The sequence below is a fragment of the Pinus tabuliformis genome, chromosome 9, assembly GCF_031772625.1.
Source record: "Pinus tabuliformis cultivar Carrire ecotype Pingquan chromosome 9, CPIR1, whole genome shotgun sequence".
NCBI lineage: Eukaryota > Viridiplantae > Streptophyta > Pinopsida > Pinales > Pinaceae > Pinus > Pinus tabuliformis.
Window position 1 is genome coordinate 1780220682 of NC_142307.1, and position 18905 is coordinate 1780239586.

Sequence of the window (18905 nt, forward strand, 5' to 3'; positions counted from 1 at the left end):
AGTGTAGTTTATAGTCCCGCTCTCCCTTGTAGCTTCCTGGAGGGCTAAGACTGTCCTGCTACCATATAGTCATTGCACAGGGGCAGGATCTCCTGTATATAACTTCAACCGACTTCCATTCACCCTTCCCAAAAATATTTTTCCATTCATCTTCACTAACTGAATAGTGCCACCATCCGTGATTTCCTTAACAACATACGGGCCCAACCAGTGCATTTGAAATTTACCCGGAAACTTGGTGAACTTACTATCATAGAGGAGAACAAATCGTTCACCTTGAAAGTGCGTAGCCTAATATGCCTATCATGTTACGACTTCTCACGTTCCTTTTGCACTTTCTTGTGAAATCCTGCAAGAAGCTAGTCTTCTTCAAGTTCCATCAAATATGCGAGGCACTCCTCCAAGGTCTCAGGATTCGTCATCTATGTCAAAGCCGCAATGTGCAGGCTTGGCACAATATATTCCATGGGTATCATGACTTCAATCCCATAGACCAACCTAAATGGGGTATGGTCTGTCAACTTCTTGCACGTCATCTGGTATGCCCATAGGACCACCGAGATTCGTACATCCCAATCGTTTCTCCTTGCGTTACAAACCTTTGTCAATGTATTCTCCGGAATCTTATTAAATGCCTCTACTGTACCATTGGCTTGGGGATGATAGGGCGTACTCTTTTGATGGTAAACTTGGAATTCTTCGAGCATCACGCTAATTGTTTCATTCAGGAAATGCGTACCCCTATCACTCATCAATACGTTAGGGCACCCAAACTACATTAAGACGTATTCAAACAGGAACTTCGCAGCAGTACAATATTTCACCAGCTGCACTTCGCCCATCTGGTTAAGTACTTTGTTGCAGTAACAATGTACCATGCGCCTGTCCTCCTTCCTGGTGATTTTATTGGAGTGACAAAGTCAATTGCCCATTTTTCAAATACTTGTAACAAAACCTAACGGTTTAAGGGTAGTTCATCTCTTCGTGAAGGCTTGCCCATCCTTTGACAAGCATCGCATGCTTTAAAAAATTCCTTAGAATCTTTATGTATTTTCGGCCACTATAACCTTGCACACAGAATCTTCTTTGCAGTCGCTCTACCTGCATAGTGTATGCTCGCCACTCCTCCATGGCTGTCTGCAAGGATACTAGTGTGCTCAAACTCTGAAAAATATCAACGCGATATTTCATTTGTTCCCATCGTATACAAGTGTCCCGCTATTACAAAAAAACCAGCAATGGAGACCACTAGTTCCTTCTTCTGTTGAGTAGAATATCCTTCTGGGGTTGTTCTAGTAGTCAGAAACTGAATTATATCAACAAAATTTTCATCTGCAACACGCACAATAAAGAGTTGCACATCCGACAATCCTTCTTGTTGGAAATACTGAGAGGGGGGGTGAATCAATATTATCAGACCAATAATTTTATTTCCCAAATATATATATATATATATATATATATATATATGCATATGCTACTTCAGTGAAGTGAACTAGTGTGTACATGCGATTGTGATTAAGGAAACCAACATATATCCATAGAACTTGTGATTTAGACAATTTATCATATGTTGATCTTAAAGCAGTGTATCAAAGATTTATTAGACAGTGCAGTAAAAGCAGAATAAAGCATCTCCCATAAGCAACACACATGAACACCAAGATGTAAGGTGGAAGCCCAATGTGGGTAAACACCACCTGCTGCTATCGTCTCTATGTTATTTTAATAATAAGAAAAGCTATTTACAATCTTGTACTGGTGTAGACTCATACCACTATGCAAGCTTCTACCTGTAGAAGGTTACAACCTTCTCTTGTTCTCCAGCTTCTATTGGAAGGGAGCTACAACCCCCTAGCTCTTGTACTAGCCAATATGTTTACTAGTATGTAGGTGCCAGCCTACAAAAAAACTCCACTCCTCCACCAGGGACCACATTTCATGAATTTTCATACTGGATACTCTTGGATCACAACACCACAATCTTAAGGCCATGTTTCAACAAATTTTCACACTGGACCCATCATAGCTTTTAAGCTTTAAACTGCATCAACAAATATTAAGATAATCTGAACAATCAGATCACTGACACTAGAACGTTGTGCTGAACCAAAACCTACATCATCATTCAGAACCAGCTGTAACCTCAAAAATCATGCATTAGAGTGTATACGCTACTTGGCTGCATCATAACAGTGTGTATACGCTACTTCCGTTAATTGAACTTGTGTATACATTCAAAACTACTGCAAACATAAAATTTTGAATCAAGTCTGTACCAACTATCAATATTCTGAATATTTCAGAGCTTTACACAGGTGGGGACAGAGATCACTTCTTCTCACTTATACAATCAATCAATCAAATGCCAGCCTCCTTATGCATTCAATTTTACATTCAGATCTAAGAAGACTTCATTGACAGACAACAGTAAAATAACAGAATTTTATTAGATAGATCAATCAGATTTGAAAAGAAGCTTTTCTTTTGTATACGCTACTTGAAAGAACTAAACCTGCATGTATACACTCTTTGGCTGAGACAAACCTGCATACAGATATGCAAATATTGACTCAGAACTTTGCTACAATTCCACACTTCAGACAAACCCAGATCATGATAGATAATGAATAGAACAGGTGCAAAACATCAGATCTAGTCTCACCCAATATCAGATCATTCAAGAATAAGTCATTTCAAGTCTCATGATTCCTGATCCAATATTGAACTCAAGGTGCATATGAATATTTCATATCTAGTCCCAAACATAACCCTGCAACATAAAATATACTTCATATAGAAGTATTCCTTATAATATTATTTCTTGCACACCTGGCCTAATGATCTTCTCCTCCTTATATACTCTTAGGCCTTTCTAAATACCTTGGACCAAAACCACTTAGGACCAATACCTTGAACCAAATACCTAGGGTCAATACCTAGGACCAAATACCTTGGACCAATACCTTGGATCAAAATACCTTGGATCAAATAATTGGTTTTCCAACATGTATGTGCTTTTCCTCCTGTGAAAGTGCGTGTATATGTTATATGCTTATTTTGTTCTATTAACCCGCGTGTATACGCTTCTTCGACAAAGTGAACCAGCGTATACCTCTCTTTCTTCATTCTTTGGAGTCTGACCTGTAATCCTTTGTTGTTAGCCTGCTGCACTATGAACTGTCATCTGAGAGAGTTTCCATGAAGGATAACACCTGTATCATGATGCCAACAATCTCCCCCTTTGGACTTGATGGCAACAACAACACCAAGACACTCTCCCCCTTTGACATCAAGGGCAAAGGGAGGACCAAGATATTCTCCCCCTTTAACATACATTATGCTGTGCATGCTCCCCCTGAGTACATGCTGAATCTACAAAAATATTTTCCAAAAGAATAACATGACTCTATAACTCAACTATGTGAGTATGACCTTCCTATCACCAAAGAATCATACATACATCCATCTCCCAACCAAGTGGGGATATACCAAATTTGACTCATCCGCCCAACCAAGTGGGGATATACCAATTATTTATACATGACAGAAATACAATAAATATTACATCATCCATCCCATGCAAGGTGGGGATACAAATTACATCATTTGTCCAATAGGACTCATTCAAACGTATGAGAAGACATATCACACCCTAGAATTTTATGTGACTTAAGAAACAAATATCTGAAGCCATAGCTGGACTCAGCAACCATAATGCCAATAATGCAGAATGTGTGTGAAGGCTAATGCTCCCCCTGAACCTGTTCTACTTGTGCATTGTTAACAAGTCAATGATAAAGGCATCTTTGTGAGTCAGATAAAAATTAATGAACAAAGAATATCAATAGACTGTAATCATAACAACAGATAGAGCACCCATATCAGAGTCTGCCCCACTGTTTTTCTTAACTGAAAAACATATATTCTCATTCACCCACAAAAACCTGCATGTATATGCGACTATACTTCATGAAACCCGCATATAATAACCTTTTTCTGAAAAACTGGATTTTAACAACATGATGATGCAACAACTACTCCTAGTTTTTGTTTGAGATATTCAAATGTTTCTCTGGGCAGTGGTTTAGAGAATATATTAGCAACCTGTTATTTGGAGGGAACATACTCCAATTTGACCTTTTGTTCAAGCACTTGTTCTCGTAGAAAATGGTACTTGATGGGTATGTGCTTGGTCTTGGAGGTCATAACTGGGTTCTTTGAAATACTGATGGCACTTGCATTATCACATAGAATGGAGATGGGTGGAGTACATGTGATCTGAATGTCTTGCAAAGTTTACATCATCCAAAGTAGTTGTATGCAACAAAATGCAGTTGCCACATATTCTGCTTCAGCGGTTGATAAAGCAATTGAACTTTGTTTCTTGCTGAACCAAGACACTAACCTGGAACCCATATAGAATGCACCACCACTAGTGCTTTTTCTATCATCAATACTTCCTGCCCAATCTGCATCTATATATGCATGAAGAGTGAGATCTGCATCTCTAGGATACCATAAACCAAAGTCCTGAGTTCCTTGAAGACATTTGAAAATTCTTTTGATTGCCTGAAAGTGTGATTCCTTTGGATTTGCTTGGAATCTTCCAACTATTCCTACTGCATGCATGATGTCAGGTCGGGTACTTGTTAGATAAATCATAATGCCAATCATGGATCTATAAGTTGGTCGATGTACTGCTGCTGATTCATCATTTGAGCTAAGACTGCATCCTGTTACCATTAGGGTACATACAGGTTTAGAATCTTCCATTCCGTACCTTTTCAAGATCTGTTTGAGATATTTGGTTTGTGAAAGAAAAATACTATCTTTATTTTGTTGAACTTGTAGACTAAGAAAATAGGTAAGTTCACCAAGCAAGGACATTTCAGATTCTTGCTGCATTATTGAAGAAAAATTCTGACTCATGGATTCTTCATTGCTACCAAAAATGATATCATCAACATAAACAATAATAATTAGCAATTTATCAGTTTCAATCTTTGTATATAGATTGCTATCTGCTAAACCTTTCATAAAGCCTTGTTGGTGCAGATATTTGTCAAGGCGGTAATACCAGGCCCTTGGAGCTTGTTTTAGACCATAGAGAGCCTTTTTGAGTCTACATACAAGTTTTGCATCATTTCCAAGAATGAATCCTTCTGGATGTCAATATAAACTTCTTCTTCTAAATATCCATTAAGGAAAGCTGATTTTACATCCATTTGGTATACTTTGAATTTCTGAAAGCTAGAAAGAGCAAGAAACATCCTTATGGCTTCAAGTTTTGCAACAGGTGCAAAAGTTTCTTCAAAATATATACCTTCTTGTTGAGCATACCCTTTACAAACAAGTCTGGCCTTGTTTCTAATGACTTCTCCATTTTTCATTCAGCTTGTTTTTGAATATCCATTTAGTTCCCATAATATTTTTATCATGAGGTCTAGGAAATAATTCCCAAGTATCATTCTTTTCAATTTGCTCAACTTCTTCATCCATGGCCTTGACCCAACATTCATCATTGCATGCTTCAATTACATTTTGAGGTTCGGTGGAGGATGGTAATGCTAGATAGCTCGAGGTCCCTGTAATGGTTCTTCTTGTCTGTACAATTGCCTCTTTTTCCCCTAAAATTTGAGTTTCTAGATGATTTTTCTGAACATACCTGGACGGAGTCTTCTCTTCTACCATTATCTCTTCTTTTGGTGCTTCATTGGTTTCTTCTTCAATATCATTTTGATTTGATGTGGGAAAATAATCCCCATCTTCTTCATTGTCATAATCTTCCGTTTTTATCTATTTTTGATTTTTGCATGCTTCATCGACTACAACATTAATGCTTTCAACAATTTTCCCAAGTCTTTTATTATAACATTTATATCCTTTACTTCTAGAAGAATAACCAAGAAGAATACCTTCATCTGCTCTAGGTTCAAACTTACCAAGGTTTTCATCAGTCCTTTTGATAAAACATTTTCTTCCAAAGATTTTAAAGTATTTTACAATAGGAGTCTTACCATACCAAAGTTCATGTGGAGTTTGAGTGCTATTTACCCGAACATTTGCTTTGTTGAGAATAGTCATGACAACAAATGTAGCTTCACCCAGAAGGTTGCAAGAGTTCCAGATTCATCTAGCATAGCTCGAGCCATTTGTTGAACCGTTCTATTCATTCTTTCTACCACACCATTTTGCTAAGGAGTCCTTGCGGTGGAGAATTTCCTTTTTATTCCATGTTGTTCATAAAAGTCAAAGAATTCATCCGATGTAAATTCTCCTCCTCGATCAGATCTAAGGCATTTCATTTTTCGATATGATTCATTTTCAACTGAGGCTTTGAAGGCTTGGAACTTTTCAAATGCTTCATTTTTATGCTTTAGAAGATCTATCCAACACATTTTGGAAAAATCATCAATGAATAAAATAAAGTATTCTTCTCCACGAGGTGACTTTTTCCTTGATGGTCCACATAAATCAGTATGGACAAGTTCAAGAGGCTTACTAGCTGACCCTTCTTTTTCCATGAAGTGAACTCTGGTTTGCTTACCAATTTGACATGGTTTGCATATTGTATTTTCTGGGATGATGATATTTGGAAGATCACAAATAGCGTTGAGTCTGCATGCTTTTCTTATTTGAGAAAAGCTTAAATGTCCCAATCTTCTATGCCATAGCCAGTTTTCATCATTTTTTCTTAAATAGCACTGTTGTTGTCCTCCCTTGAGTATGTATAATTTGTTTTGAGTTCTTGTACCTTTGATCACGGTCTCTCTTGTATCAAGCTCATGAACAACACGTCCATTTGATTGAAACACCACTTCATTTCCTTGATCACACATTTGACTAACACTCAACAGGTTATGCTTTAAACCGTCTACATACATAACATTTCCAGCTTTAACCTTTTCTTTCAAGAAAACAAAACCTTTACCTTTTATGACAACAGGAGTGTCATTTCTAAATGAGACATTCTTTTCCTTTTCTAAGGCATTATATGAGTGAAGTTTTTCTTTGTCACCTGTCATGTGTTTGGAGCATCCATTGTTGATGTACCACTGATTTTCTTGTCGTTCTGCATATAAGGCTATACCACATCTTTCTATTTGAGATTCTTTCCTTTTCCATATCTTTGGATTTAATGGCGTTTGCTCCTTTTGAGATGTTTGCCAAAATTTGCTCCTGCATTCAGATTCTTCATGACCAAAGTTGTTACAGATTGAGCATTCTATTTCATTTTCAAGAGGAGAAAATTTATTATAGGAACTTCTCTTGATTCATGTTACATTCCTTTGATTTCGTGCTTCTCTAGTCATGATGGTTTTGTAAGAAACACATTGAGCAGCTTTGTGCCCAAAATTATGACATGAAAGACATTGCCCATTAAATAAGTTCCTGCGACTATCGAATCTATTATCCTAGTGATTGTAGTTTCTATTGATATTCATCTTTGGAGAAAATTGAGTATGATTTGCCTGAGGTTGGTTGTGGCTTCTATTCATTATTAGAGTAAATTGAGTATGATTTACCTCGTGATCAGCTTTATGCCTTTGTTGACGATTGTCATACTGTTCACTGGTGTTTTCTGCATCAAGATAGCTTTTGGTGGAGGTTGATAGCTTTTATGATTCAGATGCTTCTTCATTATATCCAAGACCTGTCTTTATCAGAGGAGAACGCTGAACTTTGATAATTTCATTTAAAGTTTTTGATCCTTTAACAAATCTAAGTTTGAGAGATTCCGTTTTCTCAAGATCCTTTCTTAGACCCACAATTTCACATTCTAGTTTTTCATTGTGTTTTTCCTTTTTAGCAAGTTGGTATCTCAAGGTATCTATAATCATATTCTTTTCTTCTAAACAGACTTTGAGTTTAGATATTTCTTCATGAAGGTCTTCCTCTTCTAGAGCATCCCAAAACTTATCATCGTCATAAGCCATGAGAAGTCTATAATCATCACTATTGGATAAACCATCACTATCCTTTTCTAAACTATCCCAAAAATCATTGCTATCATAAGCCATGAGAAGTCTGTAATCTTGTCTAGTTTCATCTTCATCACTATTAGATAAACCATCGCTATCTTCATGAGTATAGTAAATCCTTTTATTCACAACTTGTTTTCTATTCCCTTTTGCATATTCCTTTTATTTTTCATATTTATCTTTATGAGGACATCTGGCAGCATAATGACCAGCTCTGTCACAAGCAAAGCATTTGAAGGGTAGCTTACCTCTAAACCTTCCAGAACCCCTTTGAAGCTTCTTGACAAAGTTTACCTCATCTTCTTCTTTTGAAATATGTCCTGATTCATTGTGTTCTTCCTTTCCTTTTGCTAAGGCTTTAAATGCGGCTTCTCTCATATATGATGGTCCTCCTTTTCTCATCTCAAAGGCAGTTAAAATTCTATGAAACTGTGTCATAGTGATATTTTGCAGATCTTGGTTTTCTTCTATGGCAGACACTTTTGATTCAAATTTAGCAAATAAGGATCTCAAAACTTTCTCAACTAAGGTAACTTCCTTTATTTATTCACCCAGATTCTTCATACAATTAACAACCTCATCTATACGTAAGAAGTAACTAGCTATACTTTCATCACTATGCATCTTAAGAGTTTCATACTGAATTCTGAGAGTTTGAAGCTTAACACGTTTTACCTAAGTGTCTCCTTCGTAGCTTAGAATGATTTTGTACCATATTTCTTTGGTTGATTTGAGCTGCATGAATTTGACAAACTCTGATTGTGACAGACTTCCCAATAAAGTATTGACGACTTTGGCATTGGTTTCATATTGCTTTTTACCTACCGCATATGTAGGAATTGTTGTTGGAAATGTATATCCTCCTTCCACAATTTCCTAGACATCCATTCCAAGCGATTGTAGATAGGTCATGGCTCTTATTTTCCAATAAACAAAGTTGCTCCCATCAAATATTGGCAGTCTGATGGATCCCATGCTTCCTTGATTATTCATGTTGATGCATCTCCCTTCAACCGATCAAGCTTCTTCTGAAGGACCTGCTCTGATACCAATTGTTGGAAATACTGGGGGGTTGAATTAGTATTATCAAATCAATAATTTTATTTCCCAAATAGATATATATACGCTACTTCATTGAAGTGAACTAGCGTGTACACACGATTGTGATTAAGGAAACTAGCATATATCCAAAGAACTTGTGATTTAGACAATTTATCATATGTCGATCTTAAAGAAAAATATCAGAGATTTATTATACAGTGCAGTAAAAGCAGAATAAAGCATCTCCCATAATCAACACACATGAACACCAAGATGTAAGGTGGAAACCCAATGTGGGTAAAAGCCATCTGTTGCTGTCGTCTCTGTGTTCTTTTAATAATAAGAAAAGTTGTTTACAATCTTGTATTGGTGCAGACTCATACCAGTACACAGGCTTCTACTTGCAGAAGGTTACAACCTTCTCTTGTTCTCCAGCTTCTACTCGAAGGGAGCTACAACCCCCAAGCTCTTGTACTAGCCAATATGTTTACTAGTACGTAGGTGCCAACCTACAGAAAAACTCCACTCTTCCACCATGGACCAAGTTTCATGAATTTTCACAGTGGATACTCCTAGATCACAACACCACAATATGAAGGCTACGTTTCATCAAATTTTCACACTGGACCCATCATAACTTTTAAACTTTAAAATACATCAACCAATAATCAGATAATTTGAACAATCAGATCACTAACACCAGAACACTGTGCTGAACCCAGAACCCTGCATCATCATTCAGAACCAGCTGTAAACCTAAAAATCATGCATTAGAGTGTATACGCTACTTGGATGCATCCAAACTGCGTGTATACGCTACTTCCGTTAATTGAACCGGTGTATACCTTCAAAACTACTAAAAACATAAAATTTTGAATCAAGTCTGTACCAACTATCAATATTCTGAATATTTCAGAGCTTTACACAGGCGGGAACAAGGATCACTTCTTCTTACTTATACAATCAATCAATCAATGTCATCCTCCTTATGCATTCAGTTTTACATTCAGATCTAAGAAGACTTCATTGAAAGACAATAGTAAAATAACATAATTTTATTAGATAGATCAATTAGATCTGAAAAAAGGCTTTTCTTTTGTATACGCTACTTGAAACAACCAAACCTGCATGTATACGCTCTTTGGCTGAGACGAACCTACGTACAAATTTGCAAATATTGACTCAGAACTTTGCTGCAATTCCAGACTTCAGACAAACCCACATCATGATAGATAATGAATAGAACAGGTGCAAAACATTAGATCTAGTCTTACCCAATATCAGATCATTCAAGAATAAGTCATTTCAAGTCTCATGATTCTTGATCTAATATTGAACTTAAGGTGCACATGAATATTTCAGATCTAGTCCCAAACATAACCCTGCAACATAAATATACTTTAGATAGAAGTATTCCTTAGATTCTTATTGCTTTCACACCTGGCCTAATGATCTTCTCCTCCTTATATACTCTTATGCCTTTCTCAATACCTTGGACCAAAACCACTTAGGACCAATACCTTGGACCAAATACCTAGGGTCAATACCTAGGACCAAATACCTTGGACCAATACCTTGGATCAAATACTTGGTTTTCCAACATGTACGTGCTTTTCCTTCTGTGAAAGTGCGTGTATACTCTATACACTTCTTTTGTTCTGTTAACCCACATGTATATGCTTCTTGGACAAAGTGAACCAGCGTATACCTCTCTTTCTTCATTCTTTGGAGTTTGATCTGTAATCCTTTGCTGTTAGCCTGCTGCACTGTGAATTGTCATCTGAGAGAGTTTCCATCAAGGACAACACCTATATCATGATGCCAACACTTCTTCCGAATTGGTTGGTTCTTTGCCTATCTCAATACTAAATAGATGATCTGGTCCCGCATTCAACTTTCTGGGCTTCACAATCACTTCAAAATCATATTTCTGAAACATCAACAACCACCTATAAATCTCCCTCCAACACAAGCTTGTTGATCAGGTACTTGAGAGCAGAGTGATCTGTGTACATTTTGAAATGTGTGCCCAACAAATAATGTTGAAACTCCTGCAGCGCGTAGACCATCACCAATCCTTCGTGCTCTGTAGAAGAATAGTTATTTTTAGCTTTTAACAGTTTCCTACTTGCAAAGGCTATTGGATGATCAATATCACCCTCAACCGGTTGGGTCAATACTGCACCCAACGCAATACATGAGGAATCTACATGTACATGGAACTCTTTCTTCCAATTCAGAAACACTAAGATGGGCACAATCACCATCTTGTCTTTTAACACATCGAGACTCTATTGACACTACTCATCCCAACAAAAATTCACATCCTTCTTTAATATTTTCTCCATCAGTGTAAATATCTGGGCATAAGACTTGATAAACTTCCTATAGTACCCTGTATGGCTTAGCATTGCGCATAGCCACTTAACATTCTTGGGAGCTTCTAAGTTCACAATCACTACTATCTTCGTAGGGTCCACCATCAATCCCTACTTGCATACTACATGGCCTAGAAAAATTCCAAAAGGCACATAGAATATACATTTCTTCAAGTTCAACGCGATCTGGTATCTGCGACATGTATCCAGCATGAGGCGCAGACTTGCAACATGGTGCTTTACCAATCCAAACACAGTCTAGTCATCAAAATATACCTCCAATAATTTATGAATAAACTCCTTGAATGTCACGATTATTAAACTAGAGAAGATTGCAGGCGCATTCTTCAACCCGCATGGCATTACCGTATACTGAAAGCAACCCCATTATGTCGCGAAGGTTGTCTTTTTGCGATCCTCTGGTGTGATCTTTCTTTGATGGTACCTTGAGAATCCATCATTGAACGAATATGCCTCTTGTCCTCCAAAATTCTCTAATAGTTCATCTGTAAATTGTGTTGGAAATAGATCACGCACACATACATTGTTCAACTTTCTCAGATCTACACATATCCTAATTTGACCCTACTACTTCTTTTCTTGGACAACCATCGGGCTCACCTAATTAGATTCTTCTACTGGTTCAATAATTCTGGCCTACAACATCTTATCAAGCTCTTTGGACACCTTTTCTTTATACTCTAGATTGAGCCGATAAGGTCTCTTCTTGATAGGCTTCACGTCGGGTTTCAAAGTAATTTTCATGGCATAATTGTGTACTCCAGTCTGGTTGAACCCATTCTATCAGTTCTTCAGGCGTTCTAAAGATAACGGCCTTAATCTCTTGTAGCACTTCAACAATGCATTCAAACCCATCCTCAAAGCTGAAGGTTAGTAAGAATATCTCCCTCATAGTATCCCATTCAGTCGTTCTATGGCACAGTTCTGCTTCAAGGTACCAATTCATAGGGATAGTGTCTAAGGTATGGAAGAAAACATGTACCCACTCTGGTTGAGGTTTTTCACCCCAAGATTTAGTCCATCGTGCTAGATTTTTATGTAGGTGATCCTTCCTGCTCTACTTCTCTGTCATCTAGGCATTAGCATACACAAACCTAAGCTTCATCATCCGCTTATACTCCTAATAGACGAAGCTTTCCTTATGCATACCCCACCATTGGGCGGGCATAGCACGCAGTACCAATTCAAGTGCCTAGAATTGATGTTCCTCAGGTACATCCATTTCAAATTCATCCAAAAACTTCATAGTGCGGAAGCTTTCTTACCTCTGTGGATACACATCGTAGTGATTTGGTCATCATATTTCAGCGCAGCGTAGAGACCTCATGTAATCGATTCTGCTAGTGCTTGAGCTCTTCATTTGAGTATGAGGTACATGAGTTTTCTCTATCCCATGCGATTTATCCATATGCAGTGGGATTGATCCAATCTTCATCTCGCGCCATGATCTTATATATATGGTATAGATCATCATCATCCTCCAGAAAGTCATGAACAATTCAGTATAGCGCACCCCTTCAGCAGGGTCCGGTGGAACAATAACCATGAGCGCCTTCCTCTCAAATTTCATCTTCTGCTACTTCATATTAATCATCACATCCATATCAAAAGCCCAATCAATTCCTAGTAGTGCAGGATACAGGTTACTATCATCTACTATTTCTATTACTTCAAAATCAGCTAGTGCACTCATGCCCTCAATGTCTACTGTCACACCATATAAGCGCACCATCAGAATAATCTTCTTTTGATTAGCGATGCATAGTTGTATAGGAGACCATTGCAGTGTAGGTCTCCCCATACTTTCCCATGTCTTCTTAGGAATCATGTTCACATCAGAACCCAAATCTAGGATGACTTGGTCCATTTCATATTCGCGTATCTGCGCTGTCAGCCTCATCTCACACCCTGTCCTCTTCTTATGCTTACCAAGTTTCCTCACAGTGCACTATTATGAAGGAACCTTAATAATTCCTACACAATTGTCTATCAATTCTTGGAGCCATTCCACTGCCCTCTTATCATGTAGCAACTTCATACAGGTCTTCAAGAAAGTGGCTAGCAATGATAGACCCACATCTTGTACTAAACTATTTCGAGTTGATTTCTCTCGACTTCCGGACGTAGAAGCTTCAACGAAATTCTTTTTAGTCTCCTTAAAAGTTTCTTTAGCCCGGTTGAGGTCAAATCTGACTCCTTTTTTAGAGGCCTTGTGCACCCATCCCTCAGTCTCTGGATGCTTTCCCTTATCTTCAACTATTGCCATGGCACTGCGTGTTACGATATTGACATTATGATCTTGTTCACGAGGATTTTCCCTCATCATTTGGATATTCTGCGTAGGCAGCTGGGTCGGTGTCTTCTTTTCTTGCATTTTTCTATAAGGATCAGGGATCTTCTATCACATGATCGAATTGTCTATAATATTGACAAGATGGATGTGTCAGGCTCTGACAGTCGCGCACAAAATGTCTAGCTTTACCACAGTTATAACAGATCACTTGTCCACGACCTCTGCCAACCCCTCCTCCTCGTCCTACTCCATGACCTTGGAATCTTTTGTGTGATGCACCCATGCCCTAATCCTAAGGCCAAGCTTTTTCCTGGATTTGGTAGGCAGGGGTCCTATCCATCACGAATTCATAACTTCGACAAGGACACTGATCAGGACCTACAAACTTGCAGAAAGTAAAAAAAAACTGTTGAGAGGTCTGTACAAACTTCTATAGCAGATGACAATTGTCTGTCGCATGTTCTCCTTGTAACTTGACATATAGCACACCATGGCGCTACTCCTGCACTCAGCCCAATGGTATTTTCTGGCTTTAGGGGAATAGGCCCTCCCCCAATAAGATAATTCTGAAAAGCTAGGAAATTTTCCTTATCATACCCATGGCCCTTTCATTTCAAGCACCACTCTTCAACATGCACCTCAGGCTGGGCATCCTTTTCCTTCTTCAAGATTTGCAACTCCAAGTGTAGACTTGCCAGCTGCGAGTGAATATGTTGTACTCAAATGTTTGTGTCTTGTATTGGCAAATCTTCCTACCTCATTGCGATCTCCAAAATTTCCGCTTATGTTGCTATCTTCTGCTGCGACAATGGTAATCTTAAGTGAGGCAACAATGAAGAAATGTACCATTCCTTATGTTGTTCATATGTGATATTCATATTAGCTTGTTGGATCAGCAATTTTATCCTTTGATCGAAATCCCACGAGGATTCATTCACCACTTTCTTTATCTCCTTAAACTCTGTAATAGACTGTGCCTGAGATTTAAGCTTTTAAACTCACGATTTAGACGCTTACTGTGTATCTGCCAATGTCACAATTGGGTGATCTTGACAGTACTTGATATACCAGGTTAGCGCTCTATCCTACAGTGTTGTGACCAGCTGTACTTTCTTTAAATTATCGTCAGTGATCTACTGCGTGGTCCACACAACATCTGCAACGAACTAGAACTGTTCGAGGTCTTCGCTTCCTACCCCTTTGAAGATCAACATCTTCATTGCGTTCGCCATGTTGAATGGTGGAGGTGGAGGTGAAGGTGTAGGTGTATGCAGTGGAGGTGGAGGCAGAGTGGATGGATGAGGTATCCACGTGTTATAGCTCCAAATATCACCCTTTTTATTTGTGATTATTGCTTTATGGCTTAGGGCAACCCCTTCTTCCAGACTTGGTCCAAATATTTTAAAAACAATGTTTTACTCCCTGTACACTACTTTGCCCTGTGTTAAAAGCGTGTACACGTGGGTCAGTCTATACCCAACCCGCGTATATGTGTTAAAACACTTAAAAAATTTTAATTTCCTTAACTATGGGCAGAGATCATGGTTTTTACCTATTGATTACCTATTAGTTCCTGTGGCCCAATTGTTCCCAACTAATTCCCAACTAAAAAACTAATTTGGGAGTATAAAAAGACTTCAATGGGAAGGCCTTAAGGAGGAGAGAAGATATAGAATTACTATACTGAGATTATCCCCTGATCAAGTCTGAAGAATCCTTGTGCTTCAAGCACTTCCCCAAGTTTAGGAAACCCTTGTTTCATTGAGTGTTGATGTTCTCTCATATGCTTGGAGATATCATAGTATTGGTTATGGAAGGAGGTTGTTGAAGACTGGGACTGAACGGTTTCGCTTGGAGCCGGAAGAGGAAGACTCAGGTGAACTCTTTCCATGTTTTTATTATAGTTTTCTACAATAAAAGAAACTTGTCTTGTTCCTAATATCAACTTTGTTTATGCATCTGATGTTATTGTTATGGTTTATATCTGAATGACTATTTCAATGGATAACTAACCATCTATTTGTATGATATAAAGTTGATTTCACTATAATGCTTTATCTATATGCTACTATGTGTATTCGAATTGGCTGATTTGCAGGTTTGAAGATCAATAGGAGTTGCACAGGGTTTAAACCTTGGCTGGAACTACCCAAATGAAGGACATCTGGGTATGTTCATCCTTACATAGTTAGTTTGTTTAAGCATGTTGCCTGAGTTGAATTCTTGTTTCTTACTATAGATTACTCCTGCTCTACTAGGGTTCTGACCCAAAGCCCTAGGGGACTTATTCCCTCAACATAATTGGCAACTCCACTTGGGATAACAATCTTGTTATTCCTAGTTTAGGTTATTTAGTGCCAATCAGGGCTCAGTTGTTAGTTTGCTTACTGTCATTGTACTGCCTGCTTTTGTAGGAACTCAGACTTCAAGTCTAATATTTTTCATTAGGCCTCATTTTTTATTTTCTTGTAAAACTTCATATACGCACCTTTGTCTGTTTACAAAAGCGTACACATGCTTGTTTCTGTGAACTGAAACTGCATATACACGAGTATATTTTGGTAGAAGCGCGTGTACACACAGCTATGTAGGGACATAGTCACGTATACAATTTTTTGCATGGTTTTTTCAAATATTTCTACCTAGAAAGATTTGTTTCCTGGTCTCTGTGGTTTCTGAGTGGTCAATTTCTATTTTTCAGAATTTAATTTTACAGTGAGCTTGTTGTTGCGAGTTCTCTCCTACTTTGAAAAGTTTTTGGCCTCGGTTTGATTTACAGTGAGTTTTATGATTTGTGTTTGAACACACAAGACTTCTTATAGAGGTTCTTTATTGTTCTGGTCTTTCGGAACAAAATATTGTTTGCAATATTTGTGTCAAACTTCATTTTTATGGTTTGCTTGCTTTGCTTCCTGTCAATTTTGTGGCCATTCACTTTTTCTTGCTTTTTGAAAGTTTCTTGTTGAGGAATTTGAAAGTGTGTCTTTCCTAACTTCTTGATTAGTTTTCTCAAAACTCTTTTTGCTGCTTTTGGATCGTTTAGTGCAAGTTGAAACACCTATTTTGTTCAAGTCTTCATTCGTGTTGAATTGATAACTTGCAAAGTTTCCTTGTGATTTGATTTCGGTTGTTGAGTCTTTGGTGGCATTTTGAGTGCTTTTGAAAAGTTGTTTTTATTATTTCTTTGAAAAATAAAAGTTCTTCAAATACATTGTTTTTGCTTTCTTTGTCGAATTTGAGTTTGGTTTCTTTTTGTTTTTGAGAGTGATTTGGGATCTTTTTGATTATTCCTTCTTGTTTGGGAAAGATTTTGTGTTCAAAATTCATATTCCTTTCAAACATTTAAGTTGGCTTATAAACAAATTGCTTTCATTTCTTGTTAGAGTAATCTAGAATTTTTGCATTATCATGTACACCTTGCATTAGGGTAGTTTTGCATCATTAGAGCATCAATAGTCTTTTAGTTTTTGTGAGTGTGAAGTCTGCTATAAGAAAAGAAAAGGAACAAGTTTTTGCTTTGTAGAAGTTTCTTAGAACCCAAGTAGAAGTTGCTTTTCATCGAAGAACAAACAAGTGCATTGCATACAAATTAGTTTTTCATTAATTTCTTTTGCGTCATAACGAACACCATTAGTGTCACTTCCGTATTGTCCCTTTGAATTAAAAAGAACAGCCACTTAAAATCAAGTGCTTAATAAAATAAGCTATAACTTTTTATATTGTCAATCAGTACATACCAACAAGTTTTAGGTTATTTAGGGCCTTGGATTAGGCGAGAGGAGAGTAAACTCTCCAAGGCCACTCTAAATTGTGAAACATAGAAGTCTGAATAAAAAGTGAAATCCAATAGCGTTAGGGAGACCGGGAAAGCTCCGTGACTGGAAGTTAAGCACAAGGGTTTGTGAAGATAAGGACTAGAGATACCCCCTCTCTTACTTGTTATATCTTACCTCACAAATGTTTTGCCCGGCTTCTGATATGAGTTGGTGTCTTTAGTTGCCAATCCTAGGGATCTACACAGGTGGCTACGGAGGGGAATCCTGTGGCACCTGAGGTTGACGTTGCATCACGTTCAACGATACTTCTGGAGAGCACCCTTGCGAAGCTTGGGGGCTTGCACCAGCAAAGGCTATTGTTTGGAGGTTAGCGTAACTACCTCTGATACCTTCACTAGTAGACTTGGGGCATAATTACCCAAGTCTATTTTTTGAAGGCCCTTTATATTCACCTTCTTGTATTTTGGTGTCCGGTCCTAATCACCCAGAGTGGAAATAATTGGAAGTTGTTGACTGTTGAATTCTTTAGGGACATTTTTAGTGCGTGTTCTGTGCTCCTAGTCGGCCTAAATTTCAAATTTTCTTGAGTCTTTAAGTAGATCTTATTAAAATAATTCAAAGTGGTTGACCAATCACTTAGACGGTCCCATAGACTTTGTGGGCTTTCACCTGCGAGTCCAGAGCCTTCTCCTAGAAGACGTAGGAGCGATTTTGCCAGTGGTTTCGAACCAGTGGCAGCTGGCACATCGAAGATTGATCCTTCACTTGGGGGCATCAGTGTACAAGGTAGACCTGGTACTACCATAGAGTTAGAGAGGAACACACCAGTTATTTCTCGAGTACTCTTCCATTCGAAAGATAATATTGAGGTAGAAGAGCTCTCAGAGTCAATTGCAGCTCCGAATTGTCCTCTCCCTTCTAATCATCCGGACGTATTGTTATACGTCAGAACTCCGACACACAGGCCTTCAAGCTTAGGTCCACACACAAACATCCCTTTGATGACCACTGCTGGAAGCATGGCATCCACCGTGAGTGCTGCAAGTATGCAGACTCCTATATCAGTGCAAGTAGGAGGAACTATTTCAATCCCCTCTACATCATTATTTGGTCTAATGCCAGCACATCATTGTTTGGGTCTGCTTCCATTCTGTCGATGAGTGGAATTTCCCAAGCTCAGGCATCCAGTTTTGGATTCTTCCCTTTTGGAATGCCCTCTCAAGGTATTCCTTCAGTTCCATTAAGTATACCATTAACTGCGTCCACATCCATGATGAGTGGATTGGCTTCTTTTCAGGGTTTCCCCTTTGGAAGTGGTCATATACCACATTCCAATCCGACGGTAGGGTATATGCCTTTTCCTTTCATAGGTCAACGTACTAATCCTTTTTAGAGTTGGACTAATACTGCG